The sequence below is a fragment of the Macaca fascicularis genome, chromosome 8, assembly GCF_037993035.2.
Source record: "Macaca fascicularis isolate 582-1 chromosome 8, T2T-MFA8v1.1".
Classification (NCBI taxonomy): Eukaryota; Metazoa; Chordata; class Mammalia; order Primates; family Cercopithecidae; genus Macaca; species Macaca fascicularis.
The window spans coordinates 15,378,609-15,397,303 of NC_088382.1; the positions used below are offsets into that span (position 1 = coordinate 15,378,609).

General features: G+C 44.8%; 1 protein-coding gene across 3 annotated transcripts in view; it reads right to left on the reverse strand.

Annotated features, from left to right (window-relative positions):
- LOC135964502 (SH3 domain and tetratricopeptide repeat-containing protein 1-like) overlaps window positions 1-18,695 on the reverse strand; it is a 51,762-nt gene that overhangs the window by 19,988 nt on the left and 13,079 nt on the right. Inside the window, exon 1 of one of the 3 annotated variants that reach the window (XM_074000309.1) lies at window positions 2,618-2,741. The exons of the other annotated variants lie outside the window; for them this stretch is intronic. The gene's annotated coding sequence lies outside the window, so the exon portion shown is untranslated. Of the gene's footprint in view, window positions 1-2,617; window positions 2,742-18,695 lie in introns of those variants that run through there. 3 annotated transcript variants of the gene reach the window in all.

Sequence of the window (18,695 nt, forward strand, 5' to 3'; positions counted from 1 at the left end):
CTACTGAAAACATAAAAATTAGCTGGACGTGGTGGCACACACCTGTAATCCCAGTTACTCAGGAAGCTGAGGCACAAGAATCACTTGAACCTGGGAGGCAGAGGTTGGAGTGAGCCGAGATCGCGCCACTGCACTCCAGCCTGGGTGACAGAGGAAGACTCTGTCTCAAAAAAAAAGTAATAATAAAAATAAAATGTAAACAGAGAATAAGATACCAAAAGAAAGTACATGAACGATTAATTGTAACAAAACCCTTTGTAAGTTGATACTTTCCTTCCTGGATCCTTGTCCCTTACAAATGGAAAAACACGGCGGGTAGGGGTAGCATCAAAATGATGGTGATGTTTTAAGATGACTTTGGGTTTCAGATGTCTGACAGCCATACTCATGTACTTCAACGAGAAAGCTCTAGCTCTATAAGCCATCTGGGCAATGGTTTAATGTCTTTTTTTTTTTTTTTTTCCCCAATGGGTTTTTAAAATACAGGAAAACATGTGTGTTTATTTGGCTGCTCTGTGCCCGCACACGTGCAAACTGTGCTAACAGGTTTTTCCATTTTTTGCTGAATTTGCCAGCTTGCCATAAACAGGCTTCCATGTCTTAATTGTCTATAAATAGCACAAACACCCAAAAATGCAAATCAAGACAAGCTGTTCCTTCAACTGCTGCTGCCATGATGACAGCGAGCGACAACTGGCCAAATCAATACCTGGAGACTGAAGCTGTCCGGCAGACAGCACAGGGTCCACTGCTTTTCCCATAGCATTTAAAGAAACAAGCGGAAACGGCTCTCCACACAGGACAGACACGTCCTTTGTCCTTTGAATAAATGCTGCCAATGCCCAAAATACTTTCTCCATCACACTATCTATATAGAATTCAAGTTCCTTCCAATACCATAAGTAACGCCAGTGATAGACTATGTTTAGCCATCATGACCCATTAGCATTCCTTTTCCTCTAAAATGTTGAAATAATAACATTGAGTGAGCACTCACAAGGTGCCAGGCTCTGAGTTTGATCTCGCTGAGTTCTCATTGAAATCCGGTAAGATCAGTACCATATTCTCTCATTTTTCATAGATGAGGAAACTGAGGCATAGAAAGGCTAAGTAAGTTGTCCATGGTCACAGGTTATTTAGGAACTTTTCTCCAAACTTTCAAAAGTTAACTACTACCACTATTACAAATGAGTTTCTGTTTGTTTGTTTTGGTTTCTTTTTTTTGAGACAGGGTCTTGCTCTGACCACGCTGGAGTGCAGTGGCGTGATGATGTTTCACTGCAGCCTCTACTTCCCGGGCTCAAGTGATTCTCACACCTCAGCCTCTCCAGTAGCTGGGATTACAGGCATGAGCCACCACACCTGGCTAATTTTTTAATTTTTATTTTTTGTAGGGATGGGGTTTCACCATGTTGCCCAGACTGGCTCCGAACTCTGGGCTCAAGAGATCCTCCCAGGTCGGCCTCCCAAAGTGCTGGGATTACAGGTGTAAGCCACTGTGCACAGCCCTACAAATGTGACTTGTACAAAGTCAGAGCAGTGAGCAGGAAGAGAACAGAGACTTCGGCGAGTCTCCTGGCTGTTGCAACACCATATCCCTCCTCCATACCGTAATGTGTCTGCACCCACCAAGCTCCTAGACGTTGAAGGCAGGCCAGCTCAGAGACGAAACAGAGTCAAGAAAGAGAAGATGCAGACATGCGTCCTGATTTCAGCTCGAGCGAGCATCTCTCCCCTGCAGCTGCACAGGCAGAAACCAGGGGCCGTGAGTCTGAGGCAGTGTGTTTGGTTCCTGGCAGGTAATCTTTTGGGAGACCATCCCATACAATTAGTGTTACACTTCTCAAAAAGGAAGTGTGACTTGTATAGAAAAATCGATTCCATTTGGGAGAAAGGTCTAATAAAAACACAAAAGGATAATACATTCATACAAAAAGAAATTCAATTCATCTGTCACAAACCGAAATCCCAAAGCCCTCTGGGCACACAGCTGCTTTTCTGAGCTGAAATTCAACTCCAGTTGAGAAACAGGTCAACTTTTCTAAAAAGATTTCTTTTTCACATGCCTTCAATAAAAATTCCTTTCCCTCACTTGTCATTTTCCAGATTTAATGGCTCTGTTGGCCTTCCTCTCATTTAGGCCATGAACACTGACTGCAAGTCTGCTACGGCCCAGACTCCAAGGGAGGCACCCTAGGGAACACAGATGACCGCAGCACAGCGACACCCTCAAGGAGCACACATGGGGAAGGCAAGATGATACCATCGCAGCCTTCACACACAAATGAACTTGGCATCCATATCCCGTCCCATTTCTAGAAAACAACGATGCTGAGTCAGTAAAATGTACTGAACAGCCTGCAGTATGGAGGCAGGCACGAGGGGGCTTCATGCGGGGAAGAGCACCTTCAGAAGGGGGCATGCAAGCAACGTGGAGGCAGGAGACGCCCCCATGCACAAGGGCCAGCCTGGGGGCCTGCAGAAATGCCCATGCATCTGGGAGGACGGAGAGAGGACAAGATACTTAAATGCTCCAAAATGAATAGAAGCCTCCCAAGAACCTCTCCCGAGATGGGGCAGGGATTTACAAAAGACCAAACCGAGCATGCGCAGTTACCTGAGCATAGCGCCACCAGAGCGAGCTATCCAGGAAGAAACAGGGTCATTAGAAGCCTGAGCCTCTACTCCCAGCTCTGCAACTCATTCACCCTATGACCTTGGTGAAGGCTCTTAGCTTCTGTGAGCCACAAGAGAATCACGGGAAAACAGAAGATATGAAAACTGCTCTGCCTTTTTCACAGAACTGCTGAGGGAATAAAATCAGATAATGGATTTTAAAATTCTCTGTGAATTACGAAGCAAAATACAAACGCATGAAATCATTCTTACCATTAACAACAGCACTGTCAAATTAAGAGCAGAGTTAAGACCACAGCATTTTCCACCCCCCGGCTCCCGAGAGAAATAGTGAGTCCAGCCGATGTATTTGGGCAACCCCAGTATCTAGGCTTTGAGAGCCTCAAACAGCTCATGAACTCTGACAGTATCGCTCCAGCCCAGTGCTCACTAAGTTCTCCAAGACAGCCAACTGACAGAAAATACTATAGATTTTTCAGCTGGGCTTGAAGCCCTCCAAGCTCACAGCACAGCTCAACAATGAAGAAGAGTTTTCTGCCACTAGGCTCAAAAGCTGGCTTTTGTAGATTCCCATAGAAAGAACATTCAAGGCCAGGCGTGGTGGCTTATGCCTGTAATCCCAGCAATTTGGGAAGCCGAGGCAGGAGGATCACCTGAGGTCAGAAGTTCAAGAACAGCCTGGCCAATATGGCGAAGCCCCGTCTGTACTAAAAATACTAAAATTAGCCGGGCATGCTGGCGGGAACCTGTAATCCCAGCTACTCGGGAGGCTGAGGCAGGAAAATCGTTGAACTCAGGAGGCTGAAGTTGCAGTGAGCTAAGATCACGCCACTGCACTCCAGCCTGGGTGACAAGAGCAAAACTCCATCTCAAAGAAAAATAAAAAAAAGAAAGAGCATTCTTTTTTGCTGATGTTAAGTTTCCTGTGCTTAATACAGAGAAATCATATAATACTGAAATCCTGAAAAACATATCATAAAAAGCATTTAGTGACTGAAAAGACATTCAATATAACCTGTAACAGTGAGTTCCCCTCCTCTCTCCAGCCAGCTCCACTAACGCTGTGACCCTTAACAATGCTTTCACTACCACAGAGGAAAATTAATAGGACCTCTTACCCCTCTCAGCTGACAGCTAAACCAGTGCTTCTCCCTGGGCTCACTAAAGATGACCTTTACCCAAAACCAGGCTGCAATGACCCTGTAGATGTTGACTAACAATTTCAAAATTCCCATATTCTTTGTCCACTCTTAAGGAAGATGAACTGAAGCCAGGGGTCTCCAAGTCAGAACTAACAGAGGCCTTAAACATCAGATGGCCCATCCCCTTCTTTGACAACCAGGGGATCTAAAGCTGAGCTTATGGAAGAAAACAGCCTGTTTAGTAACAAAGCAAAAACCAAAGCCTAGTCACTTAACCTCTGGTCTAGAACTCCTGCAACAACCCAACTCCCATACAGGATGAGTCTCCCTAACCAGAAACTCCGAAATCCACAACTTTTTTTCAGTGCTGACGTGACGCTCAAGGAAATGTTCATTGGAGCAGCTCAGATTCTGGATTTTTGAATTCAGGATGCTCAACCAGCATGTATAATACAAATATTCAAAAATCCAAAAATGTAAAAAAATCTGAGACACTTCTGGTTCCAAGCAGTTTGGATGAGGGATATTCAACCCGCATTTTTTTTTTTTTCCTCTAATGAAGGAAATTAAAAATGAGGACTGAGCAAAGTCATTCAATCCATACTAAAGTCATTCAATAGTTTAATTAGTACCCATTTAAAGTTAAGTGCTACCCACAGATATCTAAAAGGATGAACAAATACATGCCTACAATCCCAGAACTTTAGAAGGCCGAGGCGGGAGGATCATCTGATGTCAGGAGTTCAAGACCAGCCCAGCCAGCATGGTAAAACTCCATCTCTACTAAAAATGCAAAAATTAGCCAGGCGTGGTGGCGCATACCTGTTATTCCAGCTACTCGGGAGGCTGAGGCATGAGAATCACTTCAACCTGGGGGGAGCACGTTGCAGTGAGTCAAGATCACACCACTGTACTCCAGCCTGGACCACAGAGCAAGACTCTGTCTCAAAAAAAAAAAAAAAAAGGAAAAAAGAAAACTAATTTAAATTGTGTTTTCACATGGAGCCCATGTTCCCAGAACACAAGCCCTGCTCTATGCTCCAAAGGGTGCCCCTTTATCTTAATACTCACCATATTCCATGGCAGCCATTGGCGCGTGTCTGTCCATCGCACTAGACTTCCTGCACATGAGGCAGGGATCATATATTATTACCTTTCTGCCCCAATGTATGGCCTAGAAGACACTCAGTAAATGATTACTGAACTAAGTCAGTTACTAAGACATTTAAACTTGTATTAACAAAATTGATTTAATAATTTTGCCAATGCAGTGTTCATACCACACAGCTTAAATCTCAACCTGTGGATTCATCTTGTGTTCTGCTAGATTATCACCTATTAACATTCAGGAGGCACCTAGTATGTGCTAGGCATTACTAATTGCTGGGGACCTAGCAGTGGCAAAACAACATTCCTTGTTCAAAGAGAAGTTCTAGTATAAAGAGGAATAGAACAGGCTAGATTAATGAGAGAGCTAAGAAAAGGACAGGCTGCTGTGGGAAGCACCTGGTCTTGTCTGGATGGTACACAGTTAACGAAGTCTGAGTGCTTCATATAGCGTAAGATCATCTCCTCCAAAGAAGCTAATGAAGCTTTGATTCCCCAGTAGCAGAAGACACCACAAAGGTGCCCACAGCCACGTGCTTAGTGTACGAAGTGAAACCAACCAAACTAACAAAGCTCCAACTTCCAGAGGCAACGGTCCAATTATGAAATCCTCTGGCTATGTTCAATTGAAATTCAAGGTATTCAAGAGGCCAATATTTAAGTGATAAATTAACCCAACCACTTAAAACTAAAGTAGTCTTTGGTTCAAGGGGTAAGGGTATACTACCTTTTACAAATTTATTAGCTCTTAATATTTACATTTAAATATGATGAAGATGGTGTAATAATAACTTTACTGAGTAGTTACTATGTGTTAGGCACCAAACTAAGCACTTTACACACACATTTGCACGATCCTGTGAGATGATAATGACCCCTTGTCATCCCATTTCATAGATGAAAGTCAGGTTTATATAAGCTTAAAAACTTGCCCCAAATAACACAGCTAGTTAGCAAAACCCAGGCAGCCTGACTCCATAGGCCTTGTTTAAAGAAGTAATATTTATAAACTGTCCAGCACAGCGGTGGTGCAAACAAGAGTTCAATAAATGCCTAAAGGGTACTTCATACCCAAAATCGTTTCCCGCCAATCAAACTAGACTTACTCTGGTTCTGCATAACCAACTGTCAAATTATTGTTCCATGAAGAAAAGGTGGAATGGATAGAGATCAGAATAGAGTGAATAACTGGTAAATATACTTGATGACAGGTAGTAACAGGATGTGGCATTTAGGCTATTTCCACATTTGTTTGCATAACACTTTTTTCACAGTTCTAAAGCACAAGAACCATTCTAAGCTGGTGAAAGCATAAGGCATGTCTATGATCCAGGACTCCAATTCACTGTGGATTGGTGGATCTCAACCTTTACGGTATATCAGAATCACCTGGGGGTTTTTAACAGCACTATAGCTGCCCAGGCTCCATTCCTGCAGATTCTATTTCAACTAGTCTGGAGTAAGCACGAACGCATTTTTCACAGCCCCCCAGATGCAGCTAGGTTTGCAAACCACTGTCCAAGATGCTCTCACACTTCTGCTCAGTTCAACACACACTCACTGAGATTCTAAGCACTAGGAATCAGGGTAAGTTAACAAGTCAGGCTCCACTCCCTAATAATATTGGCAAAGAAACCAATATCAGAGATTTATTTCAGTCCAAACCAAATAAATTGCCGGGTGAAAAAAATGCCCTGGCATAGTTTGCCACACAAAACAACTTCCTGTATCTTCCCAGTCAGTAGCCTAGAGACTGACTCTGAGCCATGAGAATTCAGAATCAGGGGAAAATGCCAGTCTGAGGCATCTGTCACACTCCTAGCACACCCCCAAAAGCGCCCAGCTACATTTCACATCCACTGTCCTAACAGGGGTCGAAATAGGGAAGAGCAGTGCAATACAGAAAACAGAGCCCGCTGGGTGGCAAAAGGCTGGGAAATTCCAGTCCTAGTCCTGCTACCAATCGCTCTGGTCACTTCTCTCTGGTCCTGGTGTGGCCAACAGTTACATGAGAGAGTGAGGCATAAAAACACAGATGTCAGGCAAGCTCCAGCATCGAAAATACATAGAAATTAAAAAGCATTAAGGTGATATCAAGGAATGTATGCCATCAACCAGAAAAGTAACTGAAATATTCCTTTTCCCATTCTTAAGAAATCAAAAGTGGAAGCAGAAAATTGAGCAATCAGCCTACCAAGTTGACTGGGGCAACAGAATACACTCATGGATTCTGCTCACAACATCGGGGGTGACAGACCAAAAGAAGAACCGCAGAGCGTCCCTCTCTCCTCTGTCCACCCATGCCACCAGCACGTGAGTGCGTCCACATGCAGCGCCCAGTCTCCTGTTCCACCGACGTCAGCGTCCACACTCCGCAAGCCTACTAAGTGCCACATGTGCTATGATGCTCCCTCATCTCATCACCATAGACATCCCTGCTGGAGGTGAGTATGTGACAGATGAAAATCATGGAGGCCTAGGGAGGTTGAGACCCGCATTCCCACTGCGGTGAGGGCGTGCTTGAGAGGAACCCCACGGCTGGGCGTCCATGCTGCTCTCCTCAGTAATCACTCCCGGACCAGAGCAGCGAGGGGGAATTTTCTTCCTCTCACTATTTTCAGCCCCTTGGCTGACCCACCATTCCCCAGAAAGCTATCGAGTTCTGGCAGCTCTGAGGCCACAAAGCCATAAACGCAGGGGACACACAGCCCATCTGTCTCGAACGGGTCTTTTCCTTGTCATGCTGGTCATTTCTAAGAGCAGATGGGTTAAGAAACACTTGGCAAGTTACCACGAAATGAACCCTCCACTCCTGCCTGGGGGAAGGCTGACTAGCCAGCAGTCAGGCCGGCTTTCTTCCCCTCTTCCTGCATTCCTGTCCCTAAGGAGCCACAGACAATCCCATCAAATATAGGCAGGGGACAGCCGCCTCCTTCCTACAGCTGGAGGGGGGAAGGGTCCTCTCGGGCCTTTCTAACTGCATGAAAACCAAACTGGGAGTTGTACTGACTCGGGCCTCACCCATGTTGCAGGCATGTACAACAAGGTGTCCAGTGGTATCATCAGGCAGAACTACGAATGTGCTTTCCATCGTTTTCATACAATGATTCCAGAACCGCTATCCACACAGCTCCACGTCTCACACATACGACGTGCTTCATGGATTACACAGCATATTCACCAAGTCCCTCATCCGCTCCTCCCAGCAGCCTTGTGTAATACCTTGAGTGTGCTTCTTCATCGCCATTTCTTAAGAAATGGAGTTTCTGAGGTTATGAAACCAAAACTTTCCCAAGAACATCCAGCTAGTGTTAGAACCAGGATATGAGGGCTTCTGATTCTAGAACCAGTATTTGTGCCACTGTTCCACATGGGCCCCTCCAGGGATTTCTGCCTGATCTTGAAATGCAGACAGGAAATCCATCTCTCTACAGTCCTGGGGTTCCCTATAGACAAGAAGTCAAACTTCTAACAGAAAGCTTATACTTTTTTGGAAGACTACCTGGGATATTTCTTTTAAGTTAGTTTGTTCATGTTTTGGAAAGATTGTTCCAATGACAATGCGGGGCATGAAGTGTAGAAAGGATTCCATGATGAGGCAGAGAAACAATTCGGGGGCTCTTACAACAGTTCAAATGAGGCATGAGGTGCAACCAGAAAGGACAGAGGGAAAATGCATTGGAAAGAAATGCAAAATGAAATCCACTCAGACCCAGGATGGAAAAAGGGGGATTAAGCATGATGGTGGTTTCTAGTTTGAAAGACTGATGACCAACGATGTCATTAACTACTGCAGAGTGGTATCTGGGGCCTGGGTGCACCAGTTTGTTTAACCATTCACCTGCTGAGCAGTCTCCGGGCTGTTTCCAGTTTCTAGCCTTCATGATGAAGCAGGAGAATCACTTGAACCCAGGAATTCCAGACCAGCCTGAGCAACAGAGGGAGGCCCTGTCTCTTCAAAAAATTTTAAACATTAGCTGGGCATGGTGTTGTACACCTGTGGTCCCAGCTACTTGGGAGGCTGAGGTGGGAGGATCTCTCCAACCTATGAGGCTGAAGTTGCAGTGAGCCATGATCGCACCACTACATTCCAGCCTGGGAGAAAGTGAGACTTTGTCTCCAAAAAAAAAAAAAAAAAAAAAAAAACTAGAGCATCACCCATATTAAAGACAAGTATTGTCTTTTTGAAAATTTAATTACAGTTATGTAATGGACATGTAAAATGTCCACTTTGAAAGCTTGAAAAATATATAACTCTAAGTATTCTTACCTTAAAATTCTGATTCCTACCTAAGATATCGCATACTGTTTACATAAGTATCACAATGTCTGGACAACAACTAAAAATGTGTACGAGAGAGAAAAATGAGCATGTATGCCTATTGAGGTATATTTCCCCCTTATTACATAAACAAGTCATCACGGCAAACCCCTGTGACTGTATCTAAAGCAAGCCTGCAGTTTTACTTCTCTGTATTACAAAATGCAAGGCTAAAATTCAAATACTAAACATTTCCTGAAGCCAAGGGTAGTTTACTTAAAATAAATGCCTAGGGTCTATATCAAAAATATGAAAAAGCTAGCTACTTCATAGCCATTCCAATCTAAGTTCAGCTTTTTTTTAATTGACACATAATTGTGTACTGTACATACGTATGGAGTACACATAGTGATGTCATAATACATGTAATGTATGTGATCAGTGTAATTAGCATATTCACCATCTCAAACATTTATCATTTCTTTGTGTTGGTAACGTTCAATACCCTTCCTCCAATTATTTGGAACTATATATTCTTTCTTTTTTTTTTTTTTTTTTTTGAGAAAAAGTCTTGCTCTCTGTATCCCAGGCTGGAGTACAGTGGTGTGATCTCAGCTCACTGTAACATCTGCTTCCCAGGTTCAAGCTATTCTCCTGCCTCGGCCTCCCTGGTAGCTGGGGTTACAGGCACCCACCACTATGCCCGGATAATTTTTGTATTTTTAGTAGAGATGGGGTTTCACCACGTTGGCCAGGCTGGTCTCAAACTTCTGACCTCAGGTGATCCACTCACCTCAGCCTCCCAAAATGCTAGGATGACAGGCATGAGCCACCGCGCCCAGCCTGAAACTATATATTGTTGTTAACTACAGACATCCTATGTTATAGAACACTAGAACTTATTCCTATCCAGCTATAATTTTGTATCCTTTAACAAATTTCTCCCTATCTCCCTCTTCCCCCACCCTTCTCACCCTCTAGGATCCTCTGTCTACTTTCAACTTTCATGAGATCCACTCTCTTTTGCCTTCCACATAAGAGAACATGTGCTGTGTAACTTTGTGTCTCTGGCTTATTTCATAATATCTTCCAGTTCCATCCACATTGTTGAGAATAACAGGACTTCATCCTGTGTTACGGTTGAATAGTACTCCACTGTGTATAAAGACCACATTTTCTCTATCCATCATCTGCTGTTGGACACCGAGGCTGATTCCATATCTTGGCTACGGTGAACAGTGCTGAAGGAAACACACAGGTGCAGAAGCCCCTCCGACACTGATTTCCTTTTCTTTGGGTATCTACACTGTAGTGAGACTGCTGGATCACACTGTAATTTTATTTGTAGTTTTCTGAGGACCCTCCATACTGTTTGCCATACTGGGTGCCCTAGCTTACTCACTCTTATTCTTTTTTCTCTTTGAGACAGAGTCTCACTGTTGCCCAGGCTGGAGTACAGTGGTGCAAATTGGCTTGCTTACTGTAGCATCCGCCTCCCGGGTTCCAGTGGTTCTCATGCCTCAGCCTCCCGAGTAGCTGGGATTACGGGCGCCTGCCACTGCACCCGGCAAATTTCTGTATTTTTTAGTAGAGATGGGGTTTCACCACGTTACCAGGCTGGTCTTGAACTCCTGGCCTCAAGTGAACCACCCACCTCAGCTGCCCAGCAGTGCTGGGATTACAGGTGTGATCCACCACTCCCAGTTAATTTTTGTGTTTTTACTAGAGACGGGGTTTCACCATGTTGGCTAGGCTGGTTTCAAACTCCTATCATCAGGTGATCTGCCTGACTCGGCCTCCCAAAGTGCTGGGATGTCAGCGTGCGCCCCGCGCCCAGCCTGCTGCCCTAGTTTACACCCCCCTACAGTGTGTAAGAGCTCCCTTTTCTCCATATCTTCACCAGCACTTGTTATTTTTTGTCTTTTTGGTAATATCCATCCTAACAGGTGAGATGATACCTCACTGCGGTTTCTGATTTGCATTTCTCTGATTATAAGTGATACTGAGCATTTTTTCACATATTTTTTGGCCATTTGTATGTCTTTCTTCAGGAAATGTCTGTTCGGTTGGGTGTGGTGACACAAACCTGTAAGCCCAGCACTCACAACGCTAAGGCAGGAGGACAACTTGAGCCTAGACCAGCCTAGGCAGCATAACAAAACCCTCGCTCAAAAAAAAAAAAAAAAAAAAAGAAAAGAAAAAGAAATATCTGTGTCTGTTCAGCTTTTTGATCTCCAAAAATTAAGAGCCCATTTTGGAATCAGACGACCTGCCTGATTGAGAAACAATCTGTGTTTGGTTCTACTCTGCTACTTCCTATGTGACTTTGGGAAGTTCCCTTAGCCACTTTGAGCTCAACTTCCTCAACATTAACCAGGAATAAGTAGCACCTGCCTCTGCTGGTTAACGCTGAGGACTGAAAGGAGAACCTCCACAACGCCACTTGACGATGCCGCCTGGCGGAAGCCCCTCAATGCGGGGCTGGTAGGATCATCTGAAGCCAAATACAACTTTCCTTTCCACTGTCCCAGGCTCACTCTGCATGCGATTAGCAAGGAATAGCGAAAAAAGGAAACCAAAATAGTTGCTTAATTTTTAATAAATTTTATAAAGAGGGGGTGGTGGCAAAATAGGAGGGAGAGGAGGGGAAGGAAAAGCAGCCGGTCACAAGTTCTAGTCCAGGGCTCATCCCCGGCCTCCTCACTCAGGCAATCACCAGTCCCCACCTCCTGGGGAGGGGTACTTTCTCCGCTGGCTTCACATACAGGAAACGCACTGCCACAGGTGTTCAGAAACCAGGAGCACCTTGAAATGGGCAATGTGCTTTGGGTAGGAGACCTACAATTTCCCCAAAGAAACCACGGCACAAAAGTGACCCACATAGGAGGGACCAACCGCTGTAAACCCTTGGTGGCAAAAACGGATGTCATACCTTCTGTACAGGAGACACACACCCAAATAAAACTTGCCAAAATAGCAGAGAAAAAAATACAGCAGAAATCCAGTGCCATTCTGTCACAGAAATATTTATATCCCAAAGCCAGGGACCTCTCTGGAACACTGTCTTTATTTCCACGTTTCATGGAAGATGTTTGAGTGCACTCACGTGTGTCTCAACAAGCTTCCAGTCCCTCCTCTAAACCCTGTGGCTCCTCAGCAAAACCCAAAAACAAGTATCAGTTTTCCTTCCAAATGGGAAATTTCCTGACCTAGCGAAACCAGCATCAAATCCACTTATTACGAGACAGCTGATTACAGGCGAAGTCCTCTAGTCCAGGATGACTCCCCTCCTGCAGGAGCAGGAAGGATGGGCATAGCAGTGGCCTGCCAGACCACATCTCCAGGCAGTTTGAAACCATGGCTGCTCAGGTGAGCCATGATAAAAATCAAAACCAAGTATCTCTGAAAAGTGTACATGGCAAGACCCAGACCTCGGACCAGACTCAGCCGAAATGAATGTTGCAAGGTTTGTTCAGAGACCTCCTCCCCATGCCCCCTCTCCCCGGGACCTCCCTCCTTGAACTAGGGGCCCAGGGCCAATGGACAGCTCCCTTACCTCTAGCCCAGTGCATTTCCAGGACCAGCTCCCAGACTGTACCAGACCCTGAAATGTATTCACTGAATGCACTATTTCTTGAAATGATCATAAATCACCTGATTATAACAACAATTGTTTTAAAAGTGTTCTCTCTCTCCCGCGGGAATCGTGCCATGAGTTTGAGCACGCAGCTTTGCTTCTCTCTACTGCAATTCTATCACTTGCAAAATGTTAACAATTACTGTGTTCACCCATAGCATTGTTGTAAAAAGCCTTAAGACCCACTTCATGTAGCCTGCCTGGAGCACAGACCCTGTCATATGGTAAAAGCCCACTGAAGGTGAGTTATCTGTAGCTATTATTACCTAGTACTACAGCGAACAAAAGGAGTCGATCAAGTCTCATCGTATCACCATGAAAGGATGTCCATGTAGACTGCGGAGTGGGAGTAGGGGGACTCAATGTGTATCAGGTACTATTTTGTTTTTTACAATGTGTACATGTATCTTTGTAGGTACACTGGAAAAGATCTGGAAGGAAATACACCCAGTGTTAATAGTGACTACCCCAAAGACACATTCATCCAAACACACAACAGAAAAACACTCACCATCTTTCTGTCTTCCAAATCATTTGAACTATTTTCAATAAGCATCTATGGCTTTTGTAAAGTTTTTGAAAGGAATTTATTGCAATTTTTTTCTGGAGAAACAAGCAGGAGCATGAAAAAGGTAGAAACAGAAGGTAAAATGGAATGGGACTCAATGGAATTGAGTCCCAGCCAGGCTCAGCAAGCACACGAACCACACACCTCTCACTACAACTCAACACCAGCTCTCTCTTCTCTTGGTCCTATGGCCCAAGACTTAGAGATAAAATGTTTATTGTTATCACATCAATCACACCAAGGAGCTTGGAACCACCCTTTCAAACTCCTCTGGTTCTGTGTACCTGCCCGGGGCTGTTAGCTTTCCTCCTGTGTCTTTGGCTGGCCTGTAATCCCCTAGTGGTGGAAATGCACCCGGACACTTAGCTATCATCCCCACAACACTCAGCACCGCAGAGACCAGGGCAGTGATGCCCACTCGGACTGTGATTCTACTTATAAAGCAAAGGACCAGGGGCCAGATGTGACTTGTCTTTGGTAACTTACCAGCTGTTGCTTGAACCAGAACAAAGCCAGGTCTCCTGATGCCCAGAAAAGAGCTAGTGCCTGTCCCGCTAGAAACGTGGTGAAAATGTTTTGCTTGCTGTAAAAAGATGCACTACTGGAGAATATGGGTGCAACTTCTCATGGAGCCACTCAGCCGAGATCACTAGGAAACAGGGCTGCCGGATGAGACACTCGGCCCAGGTCACCAGGAAACAGGGCTGCCGGATGAGACACTCGGCCCAGATCACCAGGAAACAGGGCTGCCGGATGAGACACTAAGCCCGTCCACCGGAAAGGAAATCTGGTTGGGCAGTAGAGGGAAATTCACACAGGTTACTCCAGCCCAACGGCAGCAACAACATGAACCAAACAAAAAATACCTGACTGGAAAGCCGTAGCCTGGCTAGCAAATTCGAAACAGAGCCACAATCCTAGCAGCACATATCACTGCAACACAGAACTTCAGTCAGTGTGCACACACTTTAAGTAGAAATGTAAAACGCCCATGTTTTTGGAACAAGCGGTCTATTTGTGTGTGTGTGTGATGTCAAACAAAATAGCTCAGAAGAAACTGTTGGCAAGGAAATAGAAATAGGCGCCCTTACACATTGACAGTGAGATAACGGTATGGCCCTAACGGAAGGGAATCGAGCAACACCCATCAACATTTAAAATGTGCAGAACCGTGGATCCCACAATTCCATTTCTAGCAATGCATCCTATGAACATATTCACGCAAATATGCAAGAATTACGTACAACTCAGCACTGATTAATCCAAACGGTTGGGAACAACCTAAATATTTACCAGTGAGGAACAGGTGGAGAACAGTATTTATCTTAAGCCGACATCTGTGTTTTTAAAAAGAAGATACATAGGCTGGGCGCAGTCGCTCACACGTGTAATCCCAGCACTTTGAGAGGCTGAGGCAGGTGGATCACGAGGCTAAGATATCCAGACCATCGTGGCCAACATGGTGAAACCCTGTCTCTACTAAAAATACAAAAATAATCTGGGCATGGTGGCGCACGCCTGTAGTCCCAGCTACTCAGGAGGTTGAGGCAGGAGAATCGCTTGAACTCAGGAGTTGGAACTGGTAGAGAACAGTATTTATCTTATGCCAACATCTGTGTTTTTAAAAAGAGCTGAGGTCACGCCAGCCTGGTGACAGAGCAAGACTCCATCTTGGAAAAACATACAAGCAAACAAACAAACAAAACTGACAACAGTGGTCACAGAGCAGTGATGAGAGTAGGACTGCCTTTCACTCTCCAGGACCTTTTGAATGTCGCTCATATTACATATTCAAAATATATGACTACAGTAAATATTTTCAAAGTAACTATGAAAAACTGGGGAAATAATAATAATATCTAACACACAGGACTGCTGCATAATTAAAGGATGAAAAATTTTAATCACTATCAGAGTTCAAAGGAAGAAAGATTAATTCTACCTTGGATGTCAGAGCAGGGATCATGTAAAAGAAGTGAGTATTTCAAGTCTTGAAGGATGGAGAAGATATAAAGAGGCAGAAGTGTGGAGATGATGTCCCAGATGGAGATAAGAACATAGGCGAAGAAGATGAAGAGATGAGAAGGTCTAAATTCTAAGTGCAGCTCTCAGGCTGGGCTTCAGAACAGGGCTTAGGCAACAAGCTGGGGTGCAAGGCTGATGGCGGGAATGGAAACACTGAAACCCAAACTTCCGTATCACTCCCGGATCATGAGCCTTGAATGCCAAGCCAGGGAACCCGTCCTTGATCTTAACAATGAAAAATCACTGGGCTGGCTGTGGCAGTTCATGCCTGTAATCCAGTGCCTTGAGAGGCTGAGGTGAGAGGACTGCTTGAGGCCAGGAGTTTGAAACCACTCTGGACAACACAGCAAGACTTCGTCCTTACAAAAAATTTAAAAATTAGCTAGGCAGGATAGTACACCTGTAGTCCCAGCTACTCAAGAGGCTGAGGTGGGAGGATCACTTGAGCCCAGGAATTTAGGGTTACCGTGAGCTGTGATGGCATGCCTGCATTCCAGCCTGAGCAACAGAGCAAGGGCATGTCTCAAAAATAAAACAAAATGAAATAAAATCACTAAACGTTTGTAGAGACATAAAGTATAAAATCATACCGTATATGATTTAATCCAGATATATAATATAAGTTCAAAGAGGAAAAGAGAAATTAGGAAGCTGTTATAAGAAGACAAGACTCAACTAAGACATGAGCAAACGCCCTGGGCTCACAGCGCTGTCTTTATATAAAGGAATGAACTGCCACATTTATTTTCATGGCATCACCAAGTTAAATACAGGCTACAGTATTCTGGAACCATCTCTGTATCAGTCAAATCACATGGCCATAATACCATAGGCAAATACCATAAAAAACACCGTAGACTGTGTGGTTTAAACATTAGTTTATTTCTCACAGCTCTGGAGGCTGGAAGTCCAAGATCAAGGTGTCGGCCGACTCAGTTCCGAGACAGGGACCTCTTCCTGGCTTGCAGACAGTCACCTTTCTTCTTGTTTCCTCACACCAGGGCAGTGGGAGCTCTCTGCTTTCTCTTTTTTTTTTTGAGACAGAGTCTCCACTCTGTCACCAGGCTGGAGTGCAGTGGCACATTCTCAGCTCACTGCAACCTCTGACTCCCTGGTTCAAGCAACTCTCCTGCCTCAGCCTCCCGAGTAGCTGGGATTACAGGTACATGCCACCACACCCAACTAATTTTCATATTTTTAGTAGAAACAGGGTTTCAGGATGGTCTCAATTTCCTGACCTCGTGATCTGCCCACCTCAGCCTCCCAAAGTGCTAGGATTACAGGTGTGAGCCACCACACCCAGCCTGGTTTCTTTTCTTCTAAGGGCACTAATCCTGTCAGACCAGGGCCCACGCTCATGACCTCATCTAACCCTAATCATCTCCCAAAGGTCCTATCCCCTAATGCCATCACACTGGCAGTTAGGGCTCCAGTACAAGAATCTGGAGGAGACATAAACATTCACTTTATAACAATGTCTTTTCAATCCTGTTGAAAAAAGCAACCAAATGAGTAGGCGAAGAAGTACCTTATATGTAAACAAGTCAGGACTTTTCATATTTCTGCTAATACATTAAGGTCAATTTAAAATGTCTGATAACAAGAGTCAGAAGCAGAGATAAATGAAAGTTAGCTACTCTGCATTTTAGGCCCACATTGAGTTGTCTTCCAATGACATTGCGGCACAAAGAACACTGCTTTCTATTCCTGGTTTTGCCACCAAAGAAGCTGGAACATTTCCCTGTATTTCCGTTTATCTTGAAAATCACTGGGCTGATCTAGCAGACCTCTAAGGTCTCTTCCATTCACAAATTCCACAAATAACTTCCTACCAACAGAGGCTACACAAATAAACTACACTGATGAAGGGGAAAGCTAACACTAGCAAACAATGAGATGCACACAAGACAAGACGTATAGAGAAGTGGATCAACCACAAACCGGTGGACGATGAGCCAGCGGGGGATAAAAACACATTCCCTAACGATGGACAGACAGGCAACGGCGCCGAGGTAGTATTGTTGAAGATTTCCTATTTTATACCTTCAAGATAAATGGCCCAATTGTTTATATTCATTCTGATTAAATGTGAACGTGAAAACTTCCTTCAGGGGACACAGACATCTAAAAAGTTCCCAATGTATCCAATTTGTCATTTGATATTTTTACTGACCAGAAAAATGAGGGACTGAATATACAAACAGACCATGCCTGATCATATGTATAAAGACAGAACTCAGACCACAACCGGTAGCTGCCCACCCGGGAAACCAATCCCCTATCTACAGTCAACAGCCAGGAGGCCAGCCAGGCTAGCACATCAGACAGGAAGCCAGACTGCTCTCTCTCCACAACCCAGAAACTAAACCACGACTCTGTCCCACGTGGCCAGGATTTGACTCAAAACTGACAGCCACCCTAATTTTGGCCCCTATTTCCAGTTAGGATAATTCAGAGAAAGCCATATATGCCCCTAACCAATCACATAAAACACCCCACTTCTGCACAGCCGCCTCCAGCCCCCAAAACAGCCTCCACTGGGAGCCGTTCTTTTCCATCCTGAAGCTTCCCCACTCCTCATCCGCCACTCACTGCCATGTCAGTCTCTGCCACACGCAAGTGACGGTGTCGACTCCATTGCCACAGCAGCTCTGAGAAAGTTGCCTCTGCCTGTCTCATGTGGGCAGTCTTCCTTTATTTCCCCCAAAGAATAAGTCTTAAATGAGGGGCTTCTCTCCATATGGCCAAGCTATACAATTCAGAAGCCCAACATGGCAGATTCCAAGCCTGGAAAGACCGTACACCCCTCAGGTCCTCTTTCCACAAAACACAGCTTCCTTGAGTTCCTCAGTCACTCCCCACCAACCAGGGAAGGAACCACGTGTTATGGAAAGATCAAGGGCCTTGAAGTCAAACTTCTGAGTTCATCAAGTACTTCATTTTTCCACTTAAATTACATGGCCTTGGCCAGGTGTGGTGGCTCACACCTGTAATCCCAGCACTTTGGGAGGCTGAGTTGGGCGGATCACCCAAGGCTGGGAGTTCAAGACCAGCCTAACCAACATGGAAAAACCCCATCCCTACTAAAAATACGAAATCAGCCTGGCGTGGTGGCACATGCCTGTCTTCCCAGCTACTCCGGAGGCTGAGGCAGGAGAATCACTTGAACCTGGGAAGCAGAGGTTGTGGTGAGCCGAGATCGCGCCATTGCACTCCAGCCTGGACAAGAAGAGCAAAACTCTGTTTCAAAAAAAAAAAAAAAAACGGGACCTTGAACAATTTTCTTAACTTGTCTAAGCCTCTATCTTCATCTTCAGT